Genomic DNA, 19,903 nt, shown 5'->3' with positions numbered 1-19,903 from the left:
GTGGAAAAAGCACAGGGCAGGGAGCCAGAAGATCCAGTTTCTCATCCTGGCTCTGTCGGCGGCCAGCTGCGTGACCTTGGGCAAGCCGCTTACTCTCTCTGTGTTTCGATTTCCATGTCTGTAAATGAGAACAACAATACCTGTCCCACGGGGCTTATGGTGAGGATAAAACAACATAATTGACGTGAAAGCACTTAGGGAACATGAAAGCACTATATAAAAAATGTTATCGCTATTATTATATGTATGCACAAATATACACACAAATTTCACATACATATATGCACACCTACACATCCTTATTGGTTCTATGGAAATAGAATGTTGAAAGAGCATCAGAAAATTTAGTCCCCCAAAGAAAATAATGTGAAGTGCTTCCGTGCCTTCCCAGGATCCAAAATATTAACTCAAAATCCAGTTATAGATTTTAAAAGTGAAAAGGACACGATATAATTAGCACTATTAAGTTAATTATCACATAATGTAAATATGAACCAACTACAATAGTTCATGAATTTTTAAAATTAAGACTCTTCTCTATCCCCTTTCCATCAAAAACCTGACACACTTGGATGACGTTCTCCAGAATCGATCATAGTTACTGAGTGCTTACTGTATGCAGAGCACTGTGCTAAGTGCTTGGGAGAGTACAACGCAACAGAGTTGTTTGACATATTCCCTGACCACAGTGAGCTTACAATATAGCAGAATTCAGATAATTCAATCTATCTAATTTAACTGACAAACTTAAAATATTAGAATTTCTTTTTCTTTTCACCGACAACATAAGGCTTGGTAGCATTGCCTTAGGGTCACGGTGTAGTAAGCTCGATCTATTTCAGGGGTAACGTCAATGCCAAACGTTATCTGTTTTTCTGGATAGCCGTACCCTAGGCCCATATCGATTCTGCTCAGAGAGTATGTGCAGCAAAACCTAAGTGCCAACACAAACCGCATAACGACTGCTTTCGTTAACATCGAATAGCTAATCAATCGGTAGTGTTTACTGGGTGCAGAGCCCTCTATTAGGGGCTGGGGAGAGTACGAGAGACTTGACAGACACGATTCCTGCCTGAAGTGAAGTTACAATCTAGCGGAAGAGACAGACAGTACAAGAAATTATAGAGACGGGAAGTGGCAGAGAATAAGGATATCTACATAAGTGCTGTGGGAGAGGGGTGAGTAGGAAAGCGCTTTGGAGGATACGGAATCAAGCGCGTAGGTGACACGGATGGGAGGGAGAATAGGGCGGAGAGATCAGAGGTAAGTCAGGGAAGGCTTCAAAGAGGAGATGGGATTTTAGCAGGACTTGGAAGATGGAGAGTGGTGTTCTGTTGGCTATGAAGAGAGTTCCAGAGTGGAGGAAGGATGTGAGTTAAGTGGTTAAGAGTGAGGAAGCCAAGAGAGGGATTTTTCCCAAATGGCACCCTAATTTTCCCTTTGGTGATTTATTATGGTCATCTCATCTTTGAATTTATCCAAGCCTCTCCTGAATCTACTTTCTCGACCTGTCCAACGTCCCGTGATAACAAAATCACAGTGATAAAAATATTAACAACAGTAACAATCCAAGTATCACTGTTAATCCTGTTACTGCTATTACTATTACTATCAATCAATCAACTATTGAGCACTTACTGTATGCAGAGTGCTGTACTGAGCACTTGGGGGAACACTTTATAACAATATAAGAGTTGGCAGACATATTTCCTGACCCTAGAGAGTTTACAGTCTTAATGCGGCTAGTAGTACTGCAAAACACTTACTGGGTGAAAGACACTGTGCTAAATGTAGCAATCAGGGCCGCACACAGTATTCAAGGAAAGGACATTCTACTTAGTTGTAATTTGGCTCAATTTTCCCTAGATACATCAATTCACATTTGTTTTAGCATCCTCCTTGTGTTTCCAGTTCCGCACAATCGCTGAGCATGGCTAATGGCATTATCACGCCATTCGTTAGATCCTAATCGTTAGGATGAAAAATCTAACCAGAATAAACAATTTGTTTCTAATCAGTGGGAAAATCACGTTATCGTCCTAGTCTCTGAATTCCCTTTCTACTATATCACTGGACTACTCAACATCATTCTATTAAATTGATTTTTTCCCCTTAGCTGGGTAAGCCTTAAGATGAGTTTGATCAGTGTTTGCTAACTCTAGCATGAGTATAAAAGACTGAACAAAAATCTATTTTTCTCCTCAGGCATAACAAATATCTATTGACCAAATAGACATAGCAGCGGGTATGCTAATAATTTAATTAGTCTTGGAAGTATATGAAGTTCGCAAGGGGGTGATATTTGCATAAGAGGCATCTGATTGCATCTATTTATTGCTATTGTTTTTGTCTGTCTCCCCCGATTAGACTGTAAGCCCATCCATGGGCAGGGATGGTCTCTGCCTGTTGCCGAATTGTACATTCCAAGCGCTTAGTACAGTGCTCTGCACATAGTAAGCGCTCAATAAATACTATTGAATGAATGAAATTATGGATGTGATCTACCTTTACCTAGTTGAAGATGTCGATTCAAGACCTGCTAAATTAGATGCATCCTCCGATTGAAACCTGCCAATCATATAATGCAATCCGTCATGGGCACCTGTTTATAAGATAAGGTGGGGGGAAGGATTAGGAACGTCGGAATCAGATGAGATTAATGCTGGCAAATCCATTCCGCTTCACGGATGACATTTTTTTAAAACTCATTACGGCTTTCAGTGTGATTAAGAAATGTAACTAAAAATGTCTCTGAAATCTTTTCATTACTAAAAATGACGTGTTGAACCTAGAAATTTGTTTGGAAAAAAACGAGCAGATCTGGGGAAGGGAGAGTCAAATAGGGATGTGGGGAGGTGAAGTATTAAGAAACAGGATGGGGATCAGGAAAGAAATCAGAAAATATGAGAGTGGGGGAATAAAGAAAGCACTGCTTATGAGTCTTCACGTGTGTCCATGAAGAAAATTATAAAACTAGAGAATTAACACAGAAATTACTTAGTATAAGGAATCACCAAAGACTAAAATTTTGGCCTCTGAAATTGGTTGTGGAAAACAAGTAGTACTAGCTGTTTTTTGTTTTGTTGTGTTTCTCGTCATCATGGTAAGGTATAATCAAAACTCCATTTCAGGTTTAAAAAATACTGATTCTACCCAAGAAGGGGAAATTATTTGTAGTGCCAAGCCATTTAGACTTGCGAATTTTATTAGAACCTTCAAGTGTTTCAGAGCCCAGAAAGTGCTTATAAGCAGATCTGGGGAAGGGCAAGTGAAATAGGGATTTGGGGAAGTGAAGTATTAAGAAACAATATGGGGATCAGGAAAGAAATCAGAAAATATGAGAGTGGGGAAACAGTCAGAGGTCATGGGCTCTAATCCCGGTTATGCCACTTGTCAGCTATGGGACCTCGGACAAGTGACTTCAGTTTTCTACGCCTCAGTTACGTCATCTGTAAAATGGGGACTAATGCTGTGAGCCCCATGTGGGACATGGACTATGTCCAACCTGATTAGCTTGAACCAAAGCTTAGAAGTGTGCCTGGCACAGAGTAAGTGTTTAACAAGAAGCAGCGTGGTTCAGTGGAAAGAGCATGAGTTTAGGAGTCAGAGGTCATGGGTTCTAATCCCAGCTCTGCCACCTGTCAGCTGTGTGACTTTGGGCAAGTCACTGACTTCTCTGTGCCTCAGTTCCCTCATCTGTAAAATGGGGATTAAGACTGTGAGCCTCAAGAGGGACAACCTGATTACCCTGTATCTACCCCAGCGCTTAAAACAGTGCTCGGCACATAGTAAGTGCTTAACAAATACCAACATTATTATTATTATTATTATTAACAAATGCCACCATCATCATCAGGCCATGCCGCTCTCACTAGATCAAGCGGCTTCTCATTTAACACTAGCGGGAGGATTCATTCACACTGGCATTTCAATGGCTCTAAAATGGAATTTTCCTTTTCATACAGCAGGTGGGGATACTGGGTTGCTTTGACAATTTAAGTTATTGCTAAAGTTGCTCCACTGTGGAATCTCAGATTCGAAAATGATATGAAAGTTTGTTGTTTTGAATCTTTTGAAATAATAATAATAATGCTGGTATTTGTTAAGCACTTACTCTGTGCAGAGCACTGTTCTAAGTGCTGGGGTAGATACAGGGTAATAGTCAGAGGTCACGGGTTCTAATCCCAGATCCGCCGCTAGTCAGCTGTGTGACCTTGGGCAAGTCACTTAACTTCTCTGTGCCTCAATTACCTCATCTGCCAAATGGGGATTAAAACTGTGAGCCCCACGGGGGACAACCTGATCACCTTGTATCCCCCAGCGCTTAGAACAGTGCTTTGCACATAGTAAGCGCTTAACAAATACCACAGTTTATTTATTTTATCTTAATCAGGTTGTCCCGCGTGAGGCTCACAGTCTTAATCCCCATTTTACAGATGAGGGAACTGAGGCACAGAGAAATTAAGTGACTTAATGAGCCACCAAATGTTCAATTAAACTTTCCAAATACCTGTTAAAAATAACCTAGACGAGGTTCTTCTAAGATACATGAAAAATCAGTAGCTATGGACTGGGTCCAACCTGATTAGCTTGTAAGTACCCCAGGACTTAGTACAGGACCCGGCACATAGTAAGCATTTAACAAATACCATAAAAAAGTACATATTCCACATGCCTAGAAGTACCAACAGACAGTCCACGAATAGCCACTTCCTCCGGGACAGTCTCCGCTGCCGCTTCGGCCAGTGTTTTCTCACGGGTCTTGGCAGAAGGTGAGTTGGGTTTGGTGGCAAAGGAGGGTGGCACTGAAAAACTTGAGACACACCTGGCATTCTACCCCATCTCTCTCTCTTTTTCCATCTGTACCACCCTCGCCCGTTCTCCCTCCCTCCCTCTGCATCATTTTCTCTTCCGTTCCCTCTTCTCCTTCAGATCCCTTCTCTTTTCCCCCATTCAAATCCGCCCTTAGAGTAGGGCTGGCCACAGAAGTGCCACTGCTCATGTGATACTTAGAAATAAAGATGAGAATGTTCGCAAATGAGACCATGTTTTCCTGCCTACTCAGATAATATTGTGATATTTAAGCGCTTACTGTGCGTCCAGTACCATCCTAAGCCCGGAGGTAGACACAACACAAGCAGTTCAGGCAGTATCTGTCCCTCGTGAGGGTCGCATTCTAAGTGGAGAGAAGCAGCATGGCCTAGCGGATAGAGCACGGACACGGGAGTCGGAAGGATCTCGGTTTTAATCCGGCTGGTCTGCCATGTGACCTTGGGTATGCCACTTCGCTTCTCTGTGCCTCAGTTCCCTCATCTGTAAAATGGTGATTGAGAATGCGAGCCCCGTGTGGAACATGGACTGCATCCAATCTTGTATCTACCCCAGCACTTAGAACAGTGCCTGGCCCACAGTCAGTGCTTGACAAATATAAATAATAACCATCCCAAGATGGTGGCCCCACATGCCCAGGGCTGCCCTCAGGATACTGACCAGAACCCTGTGACTAATCACATGACGAGTGTGTCGCTGGGTGCCGGAAAGTGCGGGGAACCGGAGAGGGGAGAGAAGGGGAGGACATGTGTTTCATGTAAATTAGAGACTACTTATTTATTCATATCAATGTCTGTCTCCCCGTCTAGACCGTAAGCTCATTATTCATTCATTCAATAGTATTTATTAAGCGCTTACTATGTGCAGAGCACCGTACTAAGCACCTGGAATGTACAGATCGGCAACAGATAGAGACAGTCCCTGCCCAGTGACGGGCTTACAGTCTAATCGGGGGAGACGGACAGACAAAAACAATAGCAATAAATAGAATCCAGGGGCTGTACATCTCAGAACAATAGCAATATTAGGAAACGTGCCTGCTAATTCTGTTGTATTGTACTCTCCCAAGTGCTTAGTATAGTGCTTTACAGGTTAGACTGTAAACCCGTCGATGGGCAGGGATTGTCTCTATCTGTTGCCGAACTGTACATTCCAAGCGCTAAGTACAGTGCTCTGCCCATAGTAAGCGCTCAATAAATACTACTGAATGAGTGCATAATAAGTGCTTAATAAATACCGATCAATTCAACATAAGAATAATTATGATTATATTTGCTAAGTGCTTACTTTGTGCTTACTTAGTACTACACATTGTACTAAGCATTGGGGTTCTAGACCGTAAACCCGGTGATGGCAGGGATCGTCTCTATTGCTGAATTGTACTTTCCAAACTCTTAGTACAGTCTTTGCACACACTAAGTGCTCAGTAAATACAATTGAACGAATGAATACGAGCAAATCGGGCCGGACACAGTCCCCGTCCCACGTAGGACTCAGGGTCTCAATCCCCATTTTACAGATGAGGTAACTGAGGCACAGAAAACTGAAGTGACTTGCCCAAGGTGACAGAGCAGAACCGTGACCTTCTGACACCCAGGCCTTTGCTATATCCACTAAACCACGCTGCACATGCTCCCTGAAGTCAGATACCCCACTGTCTTCCTCCTTCAGCTCCCTGGAGTTGCTGGAGCAGGCCAGGCTGGAGCTGAAGTCAGAGTTGACTTTAGACTTACTGCTTGGGGAGTGGGGTGATGAGGTGGAGCTGGGGCCAGTGTGGGGAGGGCACAAGCCTCTATTCAAGGAGACCGTCCGTAAAATCGCACCCACAGCTGCCCCCCACCACCACGAGGGCAGCAGGGAAGGGCCCGAAGCCAGGTAGGGGCACAGCGGGGCTGGGACGAAGGAGATTCCAGGTGGTAAAATAATGTTGGTATTTGTTAAGCGCTTATTATGTGCAGAGCCCTGTTCTAAGCGCTGGGGTAGATACGGGGTCATCAGGTCGTCCCACGTGAGGCTCAAAGTTAATCCCCATTTTACAGATGAGGTAACTGAAGCACAGGGAAGTGAAGTGACTTGCCCACAGTCACACAGCTGACAAGTGGCGGAGCCGGGATTCGAACCCATGACCTCTGACTCCCAAGCCCGGGCTCTTTCCACTGAGCCACACATCTAGGAACAAAGAAAGAGATAAGGCAGCGGTAGCCACGGCGGGGTAGGAAGGAAGGGGAGGAGCGTCTGGAGCTAAGAAGGGGATGGAAGGGAACGGCCGGACAGAACCATTCCGGCCTGCCTCCGGGGAAGCGGAAAGCTACGGGAGCTGAGGCCCAAGATGTTGTCGATCTTGTGGCTCCCTGGCGCTTAGATTCATTCAATAGTATTTATTGAGCGCTCACTATGTGCAGAGCACTGTACTAAGCGCTTGGAATGGACAAATTGGTAACAGAGAGAGACAGTCAAGCTAATGAATAAATAAATGAAGTTTTACTGAGTGGGAGGAGTGGCAGGGGGAGGGAAGGAGGATTGCCAGAGAAGGGAATCCAATTCTTATCCAATTTAGAAAGGATTGCTTGGGCACCATCTTATCCCAAGTCATGATCATCTTAGGAAGATTTGAATAATAGTAATAATGTTGGTATTGGTTAAGCACTTACTATGCGCAGAGCACTGTTCTAAGCGCTGGGGTAGGTACAGGGTAATGAGGTCGTCCCACGTGAGGCTCACAGTTAATCCCCATTTTACAGATGAGGGAACTGAGGCACAGAGAAGTGAAGTGACTTGCCCACAGTCACACAGCTGACAGGTGGCAGAGCCGGGAGTCGAACTCATGACCTCTGACTGCGAAGCCCGGGCTCTTTCCACTGAGCCACCCTGCTTCCCTAGGAGCTCTCCCCCTCCATGCAACACACACCGCCCCCCCCCCCCGGCTCCTCGCAGGTAGCCGATCGAGAATATCGTGGATAGGAGGAGAAAGATACCCTGCCATTGTTCAGGTTTGAATTTTGTTAATTGTACTTAAAACCATACAAAACAGGCATAAAAAACAATTCAAAACGAGAGGCAGTGTGGCCTAGTGGAAAGACCATGGGCCTGAGAATCAGAGGACCTGACTTCTACCACTTGTCTATTGGGTGACCCTGGGCAAGTCACTTCACTTTCCTGTGCCTCAGTCTCCTCATCTGTAAAATGGGGATTAAACCCATCTCCCTCCTACTTAAACTGTAAGCCCCATGCGGGACGGGGACTGTCCAACCTCAGTCTCCTCCTCTGTAAAATGGGGATTAAACCCATCTCCCTCCTACTTAAACCGTAAGCCCCATGCGGGACAGGGACTGTGTCCAAACTGATAACCGTGCATCTACACCAGTGCTTAGAACAGTGTTTGGCATAGTAAGCACTTAAATACCATAAAAATAGAAGAAGAATCATAGGAGCCATTACAAAGCTCTGGGATACTTGCTTAAAACCCTCTCGGGCAAGCGGCAAGTACCCTCTGTGTGTGGTAGGCCCAGAAAATAAGAAGGTCCCAAGTGGCACGTCAATCAGTCAATCAGATTTATTGAGCACTTATGGAGAGCACTGTTCTAAGTATTTGGTAGAGTACAGTACAACAATAAACAGACACATTCCCTGCCCACAGTGAGTTTAGAGTCCAGAGTTACGTTCACTTCACCGTGGTGTGAACTCCCGGTCTGTATGTGCCTCTCTCCCTGGCCAGTTTTTGAAGCGCTTGGGTTGGTTGGGATGTAAAGTTCTGTTGTCACCCTCAGAGTTACCTTCACTTAACTTCTCTGTGCCTCAGTTACCTCATCTGTAAAATGGGCATTAATACCGTGAGCTCTATGTAGTTCACGGACTGTGTCCAATGTGAAAAAAAAAAAAAACCCAAGGCCTCAGGGACTCCTACCCAACTAGTGAGAGTGGCTCTATAGGTTTATTTGGGGGGATGCAGATTTTTAATTCCATTCTACTGCTTGACCTGTTCCCTATTCTTAAGAAGTCATCTCTTGAAAAGGGAGTAAAGAATGAAGACTGTAAGCTCGTTATGGGCAGGGAACGTGTCTGTTAATTCCGCTGTATTGTATTCATTCATTAATATTTATTGAGCGCTTACTATGTGCAGAGCACTGTACTAAGAGCTTGGAATGAACAAGTCGGCAACAGATAGAGACGGTCCCTGCCGTTTGACGGGCTTACGGTCTAGTCTCCCAAGCACTTAGTACAGTACTCTGCACAATATAAGCACTCATTAAATACCATCGATGGATTCATTCATCCAGTCGTATTTATTGAGTCCTTACTGTGTGCAAAGCACTGTACTAAGCTTAGCTTGCTGTACTAATTGATCGATTGATAAAGGTGGCCCAGGATCTTCTTCAGAGACTCGACCCATGGGTTATTGCTATCCAGTGGAGAAGGTTGGCATTAAGTCCCATCATCCCAAATTCTCACCTTTACTATACTTAATTATAATAATAATAACGATGGCATTTGTTGAGCACTTACTAGTGCAAAGCACTGTTCGAAGCTCTGGGGTGGATACAAGGTAATCAGGGTATCCCACTTAGGGCTCACAGACTTCATCCTCATTTTACAGATAATAATAATAATAATAATGTTGGTATTTGTTAAGCGCTTACTATGTGCAGAGCATTGTTCTAAGCGCTGGGGTAGACACAGAGGAATCACGTTGTCCCATGAGGGGCTCACAGTCTTAATCCCCATTTTTCAGATGAGGGAACTGAGGCACAGAGAAGTGAAGTGACTTGCCCACAGTCACACAGCTGACAAGTGGCAGAGCCGGGATTCGAACCCATGACCTCTGACTCCAAAGCCCGTGCTCTTTCCACTGAGCCATGCCGCTTCTCTGCATGGGGGATGGGGATGGGGGATGGGGGAACTGAGGCCCAGAGAAGTTAAGTGACTTGCTCAAAGTCACACAGCTGACAATCGGAGGATCCGGGATTAGAACCCACGACTTCTGATTCCCAAACCCGGGCTCTTTCCACTAAGTCACGCTGCTTGTCCATCCAGCCAGCCCAATCAGTGCAGTACATTGACTCCCAGCCCCATGGCCTTTTCATTTGGCCACAATGTTTCTCAAAAATAATTAAAATAATGATTATGGTATCTGTTAAGTGCTTGCTTCTTAACAGTGGTCAAGCACTCTTCTTAACCCTCGACTAGAGATGAGATAATCTGGTTGGACACAGTCACTGTCCCCCAAAGAGCTCACGGTCTAAACGGGGGAGAGATCAGGTATTGAATCCCTATTTTATAGACGAGGTAACTGAGGCACAGAGAAGTTAAGCGACTTGCCCACAGTCACACAGCTGACAGGTGGCAGAGCCGGGAGTCGAACTCACGACCTCTGACTCCTCTTAACAGGGGAGAGATCAGGTATTGAATCCCTATTTTATAGATAGGGAAACTGATAGAAAGCAGCATGGCTCAGTGGCAAGAGCCCGGGCTTGGGAGTCAGAGATCGTGGGGTCTAATCCCGGCTGAGCCGCTTGTCAGCTGTGTGACTTTGGGTAAGTCATTTCTCTTCCTCTGTGCCTAATTTATCTCATCTGGAAAATGGGGACAAAGACTGTGAGCGCCACACGGGACAACCTGATAACCTTGTATCTACCCCAGCGCTTAGAACAGTGCTTGGCATGTAGTAGGTGTTTCACAAATACCATCATTATGGTTATTATTATTATTACAAGTTAAATGACTTACCCAAGGTCAGAGATCAGGCAATTGGCAGATCTGGGGTTAGAACCCAGGTCCTCTGACAGTCAGACTCTTTCTGCTAGGTCACACTGCTCTTCCACATCATTTCCTAAATTCCCAAACAGCGGACTCCCCAAATGTGTAATGGCAGAACCGAGTGAACATGGTGAGGACTACGGAAAGCTTCTTGCTACTCTGTGAAATATTACTTGAAAAAAACCCCACCTTGTCTCCTCTCTTTCAGTGTTACTGAGTACATTATTTCCCAGTTGAAAACACACCATAGTATTGAGTCATTTTGTAAGATTTTCCATCGAACCCAGAAAATCCTGTGCATTTGCTGGTACTGATTATCATCGAGTTACTGCCCTATTCCAGTATATTTCAAGGGGATTGAATTATAGTTTACGTTTATTCAGTGCAGGTTTTGCTTTCAGTGAGGCAAGATTGAGTTTTAAAACATCGGGATCAAGTCAATGAAATGGAAAGAAAACAACATTTTGAAAGGTTCCCCCCCACAAATCTTCAAGTTCATATCCTAGAAAAAAAAATGAACAACAAAAAACAACAACAACCACCTTGAGAACAGATAAATCTTGAAGCAAACGGAAAAGTTGGCTGCATATGTTCAGCTGTTGGTGTGTGATTTTACTTTTACTATGCCCTTCATTGAGTGTTTAGTAAACATTCTGTTCACAGATTGATTTGAAGGAATCATGTTTTTAGCAAGATAAATGATGAACAAACAAACCTCAAGCAGCTTGTCTATTTTACACTCTGCACCGATGTTGCCTTATGCTCCTCGAGGACCTTTCTTACTTGAAGAGCTGCTTACCTGAAAACATTTTTCTCCCTCTCCCCTCCCCAAATACTCAATTCAGAGCAATCTGACTTTAACCCTGTAAGCATTGAGATTTTATCTCTTCAACCTCTCTCTTTCATTCTTTCTTTCTTTTTTCTTTTCCACAAGCCTCTCCGATAAGCTCCGCTTGGTATTCTGCTCATGGGGGGGAAAAAAAAATAAAACTGGCGTAAATCAACCTTGAGGTTTCAAAGGCAGCTGGTTAGGAACTGGGTGATTCCTGACCCACTGCCGTGGAGCAAATCTAAGAGGAGAAAGTGGGTTTTAAGGCTCCTGACTCCTCAGACCCCTTGGGTCCACCGTCTTGGTCTATTTATTACAAACCTGCCATACACAGGAAAGACCAATCCTGCCATAGGAATCGTCTTTAAGAAGACAATAGGCAATTTACGACGCTGTCTGCGACTGGAGCCTAGGCTATTCAATATCTTGGACTTCCACTGTGAAAATGTGCACAACTTCTATTACTTTCTTTTGTTTGGAAACTGATCTTATTTATTCTTACACTGAGAAAATTCGATTCTCCGGGGATTTGAACCTTTCCTGAGGAAAGCTTATATGATGTGTGGGTTTTAAACCACTGGCGTTGGATTTTTCCAATACTCTACAGTTCCTGATAGAATTGCTAGTATAAATCGCTGCCATTCAATATGAAAAAAAAAACGGGCATTGTAAACAGAACTGTTGCCCATAGGGCCATTTGTGGGAAAACTGGATTTTTGAAGAGATATTGCAGTTATGACTTTAAAAGCATATTCTCACATAAAAAGCTGGATAACAACATGCATAAAGCTGGATTTTATAGTGTTAGTCTGTTCCAACTAGACCATGCCACATAATTCACCATGTTAGAGCTAATCATTTCAGCACATATGGTACGTGGCAATCCAGCAGTTCTGAGACTCTTTTAAGGGGGAAAAAAACAGCCAAAAACCTAAGAAAATCAACCACAGCAGGGAGTGTGTTTTAACTTTAATTGTAAAATTTCTATCTGACAGTTATTCGGTGATCATTTTCGACCCTGGATTTGTTTTAGATGTAAGCAATATAATCGCGAATAGAGTTTGAAAGCTTACTGCTAAAGGGGGAGTTGCTAGATCTCAGACCATCACAGGAATGGGAATTTATTTTGCTTCTTTTTCTCTTATTTTTAAATTATTTAAAGTACTTTTTAGGGAGTCTATTAAGCCCCCAGCCCTGGTGATTTCTAACACATTGGGTTGATCTGTATTTAGGGAATTCTTCAACAACTATTCTTGCTTTAAAGTCTATTGAAATCGATTCTTGTGTTTAAACTACCTTAATAAATCCTTACTTTAAGATTATGGTATATATTCGGGGAGCCTTCGGGAAGGAAATCAGGAAAAATAACAGCAGCAATTAAGTTTATCACATCTTTTCCTTCTGTTTTCCACTATCCCTCACCTCCACCTCAAATGTGCTTCTGTGATATCCGAATATAAAGCAGAATATAAAATACTTTCCCGAAATAGAAGAGAATCAACTCATTAAAATGAAAACCCTCCATTTGAATTTTAAAGAATTATATTAATCAAATAGAACCTCTCAACAAACGTGAGAGTTTTGTCTTAAACACTAACGTCCTAAAAACAGGACTTTACACAGACACGAAGGTTGAGTTTTCCTTCATAGATTCTATGAAGGGAAACAAGACAGAGAAAATAAGCGATTGATGGGGAGAGGGTACTTATCATTTTTTCTCAGGGCAGATATATTTTCTCACTGCCACATGAGAGAAGGATCATGCAGTGAGAGAAGGCTCCTAATGGCAGTGATGTTGGGTGAGGCAGCGTCCAAAATGGAATCTTAAAGCAACAGGATAAGATGAAAATAACACGGCCCCATCGTTTGCCGGTAGAAATGGGAAGGGAGGATCCCTCTGAAGCTGAGATTTCCCTGGTCGCTGGAGGCTGAGGTTGTTGGTCTCTCGTTAGATGGCGCTTGCGTCGTCTCTTTTTCTCTCTCTGTCTCAGAGCCAGGGGAGCCAGGGGGACCCACAGTCAAGAATTTACTCATTTGCACAGCCCAGAGCTCCACAACAAACCCCAGCTGGCTCTGTTGGAAACCTGTGCTGCTCTGGAAGATGAAGAGAGCTCTTTCCTCAGCGCTTAAATGAACTTTTCAAATGTGACTCCTCTGTGAAAACTTTTCCTGTTATTTTAACCAGTTTAACGATTCTCATAGGACGAGAGAACAAAAACCATATCTCTTCGCCCTTGGAAAACTGGCCACATGCACATTTTCTCAAATCAGATAGCCACGTTCCATTACATTTTCGCTCGCTCCCTCCCTCCCTCTATATTTCTCTCTCTGTGTTGTAATTATAAACTCCTCGGAGCGGGTCGGCCTTGCTTCAGTTTTCAAAGCAATCCTCCCAGTCGGCCCAAGGGAAAGCGATAAAAATTTCTCCCCAAGGAGCCAGCAACTCAGAACGGGAATCCTTTTAACATGAAAGCTAGAGAGGAGTAAAATAACAGGAAGAAAAGAGATAGTACGTAAAAAGGAGAGAGATAAGGGAATAGAGAGGGAGTGACAAGAGAATAGAGAGGCAAGGCAGAGAAGCAGAATGTCTTCGTGGAAAGAGCCCGGGCTTGGGAGTCAGAGGTCATGGGTTCGAATCCCGGCCTCTGCCACTGATCAGCTGTGTGACTTTAGGCAAGTCACTTGACTTCTCTGTGCCTCAGTTACCTCATCTGTAAAATGGGGATGAAGACCGTGAGCCCCACGTGGGACAACCTGATTACCTTGTATCTACCCCAGTGCCTAGAACAGTGCTCGGCACATAGTGAGCGCTTAACAAATCCATCATTATTATTATTATTATAGAATGAAAGGAACAGAGGGGAGAGCGAGAGATGGGGAAAAATAGTGATGAAAATCAGAAAGAGAGTGAGCCTTTTCAAATACATTTATTCTTCATCTCAGTCTTCCGCTGAAAAAAATGACAGGCCAGATGTTGGGCCTATAAAATTGTTCAGATGGTAGATTTGAGAACACAATGTTTAGGTTGCCTTTGCCACTAGGGTGACTTTATCGATGGATTCTTTCCAAGTTACCTCATGTCTCTGAGGCCAGTAAGGAGAGCCCCTAGGGTAGAGTGAATGGTGACAATTCATTCATTTAATCTCTTGATCAAGTGCTTCTCTTGAGCACTTACCGTGTGCAGAGCACTGTTGCCTCAGGGTCCACCTTCCAGAGGGAACCCGAGCTCCTTCCCTACATCAGAGCATCAGAGGCACGACTGCGCCTGCTGGGACAAACCAGCCAGCTCGGAACCTCTCGCTACCAATTGCCTCATGGGGCTCGGTCCGGGGTGCGTAGCCGTTCGAGAGCCATTTCCTGCTGGGGCCTATTTCCACTCCTAACCCTCTCCTCCCGTACATCCAGGCTGGCAGGATGGGTCTGGGCTGAATTTTCTGCTCTGGCTTCCCCAGCCCTGAAGAATGCTCCTACCAGATTGCTTGCTGCCTTTGGGAACTTCGGCACTTGAGAGAAATACGTAAAGATTCCCCGTCCCTCCCCAACCCCCTAGATATCATACAAGTTTATTCCTAAAAAAGTTACCTAAAAGACAAAATGTAATTTATCAAACCTCTGAACCACAGTTTCGGAGGACTTTCACCGGATAATTGGAGCTGCATTCCAAATGAAAAGTCAGACCCCACATGTAATAAAAATCACACTGAGCTGGATCTTCCAATTCCCCTCTCAGACTTGCTCTTTCCTCTGCTGACTGACCCCTGGGTCTCTCCATCTCTGAATCCTGCACAGTGCCAGCGAAGCCCGGGCCACTACCTTGTCTGTGATAGGCTTACTTTGTGCCAGGCACTGTAATAATAATATTAATGTTGGTATTTGTTAAGCGCTTACTATGTGCCAAGCACTGTTCTAAGCGCTGGGGGAGATACAGGGTAATCAGGTTGTCCCCCGTGAGGCTCCCAGTTAATCCCCATTTTACAGATGAGGTAACTGAGGCACAGAGAAGCGAAGTGACTTGCCCACAGTCACACAGCTGACAAGTGGCAGAGCTGGGATTCGAACTCATGACCTCTGTCTCCCAAGCCCAGGCTCTTTCCACTGAGCCACGCTGCTTCTCGCCGGGATGGATCCGAGCAAATCGAGTTGGACACGGTCCCTGTCCCGTGTGGGGCTCGCGGTCTCCATCCTCATTTTACAGATGAGATAACTGAGGCCCAGAGAAGTGAAGTGACTTGCCCAAGGTCACACAGAAGACAAGTGGCGGAGCCGAGATTAGAACCCATGATCTTCTGACTCCCAGGCTTTTACTCTATCCATTTGACCTTGCCACCGGCCTTAGACATTCAACAGCTCAAATCCTCACCTAAGCAGGTTCAAAGACTAAGAGAGGTCAGTGATGGTCATGTAGCCTCCGTAATACAGAACTGAAGTTTCCAATAATAATAGTAATATTAATTGTGGTATTTGTTAAGAGCTTACTACGTACCAGGGACTGTATTAATTGCTGGTGGGGAACACAAGTAAATCAGGTTGGATATAGTCCCCATCCCACATGGGGCTGACAGTCTTAATCAAGGCAATCTAATAATAATGTTGGTATTTGTTAAGCACTTACTATGTGCAGAGCACTGTTCTAAGCACTGGGTTAGATTTACAGGGTCATCAGGTTGTCCCACGTGAGGCTCACATTCTTAATTCCCATTTTAATAATAATAATAATGTTGGTATTTGTTAAGCGCTTACTATGTGCCAAGCACTGTTCTAAGCGCTGGGGTAGACATAGGGGAATCAGGTTGTCCCACGTGGGGCTCACAGTCTTAATCCCCATTTTACAGATGAGGGAACTGAGGCACAGAGAAGTTAAGTGACTTGCCCACAGTCACACAGCCGACAAGTGGCAGAGCTGGGATTCGAACTCATGAGCCCTGACTCCAAAGCCCGTGCTCTTTCCACTGAGCCACATTTTACAGATGAGGTAATTGAGACACAGAGAAGTTAAGTGACTTGCCCAAGGTCACACAGCTGGAAAGTGGCAGAGCCAGGATTCGAACCCACACCCTCTGACTCCCGAGCCCGTGCTCTTTCCACTGAGCCACGCTGCTTCTCTATCTTCAAGGCAGCTAGCAATACTCCTATGGCTTTAGCCAGAGACTACACGTCCAAGTCCAGCTGATAATTAGCTGAGGAGGCATCTGATAGGGAAACTGGAGAGCAGGAGAATTTTCACTTCATCCTGGATCCTGAATTAAAGTTTCAAAAGAAGGGAACAGTGAATTTAATGCCACATTTATCAATCTTGTTCCCCAATTAATAGATTTCACTATTGTAAAATTCTACATCCCATCACCGGACACATCCAAGCAGCTGCTCAGATGTGGGCATGGTGGAAGAACTCCATTTTGGGGCCTTGGGCAAGTTTCTCTCCCAACCTCCCCTTCTTGCCCACTCTTCCACACCACGCCCACAAATATCCTTTCGATCATATTTATTGAGCACTTCGCTGCGTACCAAGCTCTTGGGAGAGTACCGTACGACAGCGGACAGACACATTCCCCGCTCGCAACGGGTTTACAGTCTAGAAGAGCTTGAGCAGGAGAAGGTGGGGAAGGATTTAGGGGTCCTAAAAAACCAGGTCTTCCGGGAAAATGCACTTTCCTTTCAGGGCTTAGAACATACCCAACTATATGATGTCAATGTCCACGCATCAGACGACGAGCAGGTGTTAATGCCCAAGTCTGAGGGTGGTTGCAAGCAAAGCCAGAACGTTCACAGTAGGAAATGGGGAGGTTCAGGACCCCAACGTGAAGAATAACCCTCCCTCAGATCTCGGGAGTCTCCTTGTTGTCCAGTGGAGCTCCACCCCTGAACGCGAGAGTTGTAGATAGTTGGTTTCAAAATAATTATCCATGCCAGAACTGAATACATTAAGTACTAAGCAGAAATAGTACCTATGGCATATCTTAGAAGGTCCAAGCAGGAAAAAAAGAAAACCCCAAGCATTAAAGGAGGTATCATTCTACGTCAGTTCACAAGCAATCCAAACAGCACTGTGGCCAATTAGCTCCCGAGTAGAAACAGACTTTGCAATGTTCTGTCTTCCTTAGGCCATCTAAACCATGTGTATTTCTAAACCAGGAAGCTTTTGGATGGAAACAGGAATGTGTTCTTTTGCTGCGAATAGAGCCACGGATTTACAATGGGCTTTGAGGCCTGAGGAACCGATCGTCCCTTGGGTTCTCAAAGGAAGACGCTACATAAATACAAGGAGCTGCAACGCCGTTATATCATTAAGGAAAAGAAACAAAGGGGACAACCACTTACCAACCCTAGAACTCTGTAGAGTGAACAATGGTGATTTCTGGCAAGCCAGGCAGTGCCAACACATACGTGACCTTTAAATTACTGTCCGGGCCGAGGATAGAAGCAGACGCTGAGCCTCCTTGGCCCCTCTCCACCGTGACCGAGTGAAACATCCAGCAATTTCCGCCTCGGCTCCCTGCACGTTATTCACTTCGATCCACGTTGGCCAAGAGAACTGGCTTCCCTGCCCACTACACGGGGCCCCCGGTCCCACCACGCTTTGCTCATGCCAGGCCGTGGGGCTGAAGCTGCTGCCGAGTGATCTAAGCACCCCTACTTATGCTCTCCGGAGAGCCAGCCACGCCGTCCTCCCAGAATGGGGGGCACCAGGTCTTCTCCACATCATAGAGAGGCAGCGTGGCTCAGTGGAAAGAGCCTGGGCTTGGAAGTCAGAGGTCATGGGCAGACTTGCTTGCTGTGTGAACTTGGACAAGTCGCTTACCTTCTCTAGGCCTCAGTCATCCCATCTGTAAAATGCAACTTTACATCATGAGCCCCATGTGGGACATGGACTGTGGCAGTCAATCAATCACGTATTTATTGAGGGCTTACTGTGTGCAGAGCACTGTACAAAGCACTTGGGAGAGTACAATACAACATAATCAGCAGATACGTTCCTTGCTCATAATGAGCTTCCAACCTGATTAGCTTGTATCTACCCCATTGCTTAGTGCAGTTCCTGGCATATAGTAAGTGCTTAACAAATACCATAAAAACAAGCAAATGAGAAGCAGCGTGCCTCAGTGGAGAGAGCCCTGGCTTGGGAGTCCTAGGTCATGGCTTCGAATCCCAGCTCTGCCACTTGCCAGCTGTGTGACTATGGGCAGGTCACTTCACTTCTCTGGGCCGCAGTGACCTCATATGGAAAATGGGGATGAACACTGTGAGCCCCACGTGGGCCAATCTGATTACCCTGTACCTACCCCAGCGCTTAGAACAGTGCTCTGCACATAGTAAGCGCTTAACAAATACCAACATCATTATTATAAATCATTAAGATCACTGATAGAGATGACCAACTTGACCCCTCAACTAGCCTCTGCCACCCAAATTTCTCTTTGATTGCCCCTCTCAGCAATCTGTCAAGTGATCTCAGTCACAGGTGCCAAATCCATGGGGACAGTGCCAAAATCTCAGCCTGCTTTAATAATGTTGGTATTTGTTAAGCGCTTACTATGTGCGGAGCACTGTTCTAAGCGCTGGGGCAGACACAGGGTAATCAGGTTTTCCCACGTGAGGCTCACAGTTAATCCCCATTTTACAGATGAGGTAACTGAGGAACAGAGAAGTGAAGTGACTTGCCCACAGTCACACAGCCGACAAGTGGCAGAGCCAGGATTCGAACCCATGACCTCTGACTCTCAACCCCGGGCTCTTTCCACTGAATCCTGTCAAGACTTGGGAAAACCTAAAATGGTGGCTTTCTGGTCTGATACCATTCTAAAGCTTGTTCCCTCCGAATCCCTATCCCGACTAAAATCCCCATCTCCTTTCTGCCCTACCCTCCCAGTGAAAAGTCGGCGCCGGTGGCTTCGATCGTATCGTGAATTTTAGGACGATGGGAAGGTTTGTAGTAAAAGAAAATATTGACTGAAATATCTGTCAAATGCTTGTTATGTTTCAAGCACTCTACTAGGTGCTGGAGTACATTCAGGGAAATCAGATCAGAAACCATTTCCTATCCAACATGGGGTTCGCTGTCTAAGAGGCTGGGGAGAGAACAGACATTTTATCTCCACTTTACAGATGAGGAAGCTGAGGCCCAGAGAAGTAAAGTGACTTGCCTAGCGTCACAGAGCGGACAGGTGGTGAAGCTGGGATTAGATCCCCGGTCCCGATATTGGGCTCTAGGCCGTGCTGCCTGAAAGCAAGGAAGGGATGGGCCTTCCCAGGCTGAGCTTCCCCTTTCCCTCTGCTCCCTCCCCCTTTCCCGCTTCACCTCCCCTCAGCTAAGCCCCCTTTCCCTCTGCTCCTCCCCCTCTCCCTTCCCCTCAGCGCGGTGCTCATTTGTGTATATTTTTATTACCCTATTTATGTTGTTAATGAGGTGTCCATCCCCTCGATTCCATTTATCGTGATTACGTTGTCTTGTTTTCGTCCATCCGTCTCCCCCGATTAGACTGTGAGCCCGTC

The 19,903-nt window shown here is 45.1% G+C and overlaps 1 long non-coding RNA gene across 2 annotated transcripts in view; it reads right to left on the bottom strand.

Moving 5' to 3' along the window:
• Nucleotides 1-40: 40 nt before the first annotated feature.
• LOC114816473 overlaps nt 41-19,903 on the bottom strand; it is a 192,747-nt gene continuing 172,884 nt past the window's right edge. For both annotated transcript variants that reach the window (XR_003764251.2, XR_005660752.1), the window contains exon 3: nt 41-118. This is a non-coding gene — a long non-coding RNA (uncharacterized LOC114816473). The remainder of the gene's footprint in view (nt 119-19,903) is intronic.

The sequence above is a fragment of the Ornithorhynchus anatinus genome, chromosome 14 (genome assembly GCF_004115215.2).
Source record: "Ornithorhynchus anatinus isolate Pmale09 chromosome 14, mOrnAna1.pri.v4, whole genome shotgun sequence".
NCBI classification, from domain to species: domain Eukaryota; kingdom Metazoa; phylum Chordata; class Mammalia; order Monotremata; family Ornithorhynchidae; genus Ornithorhynchus; species Ornithorhynchus anatinus.
This window is presented reverse-complemented; position numbering and strand designations above follow the sequence as displayed.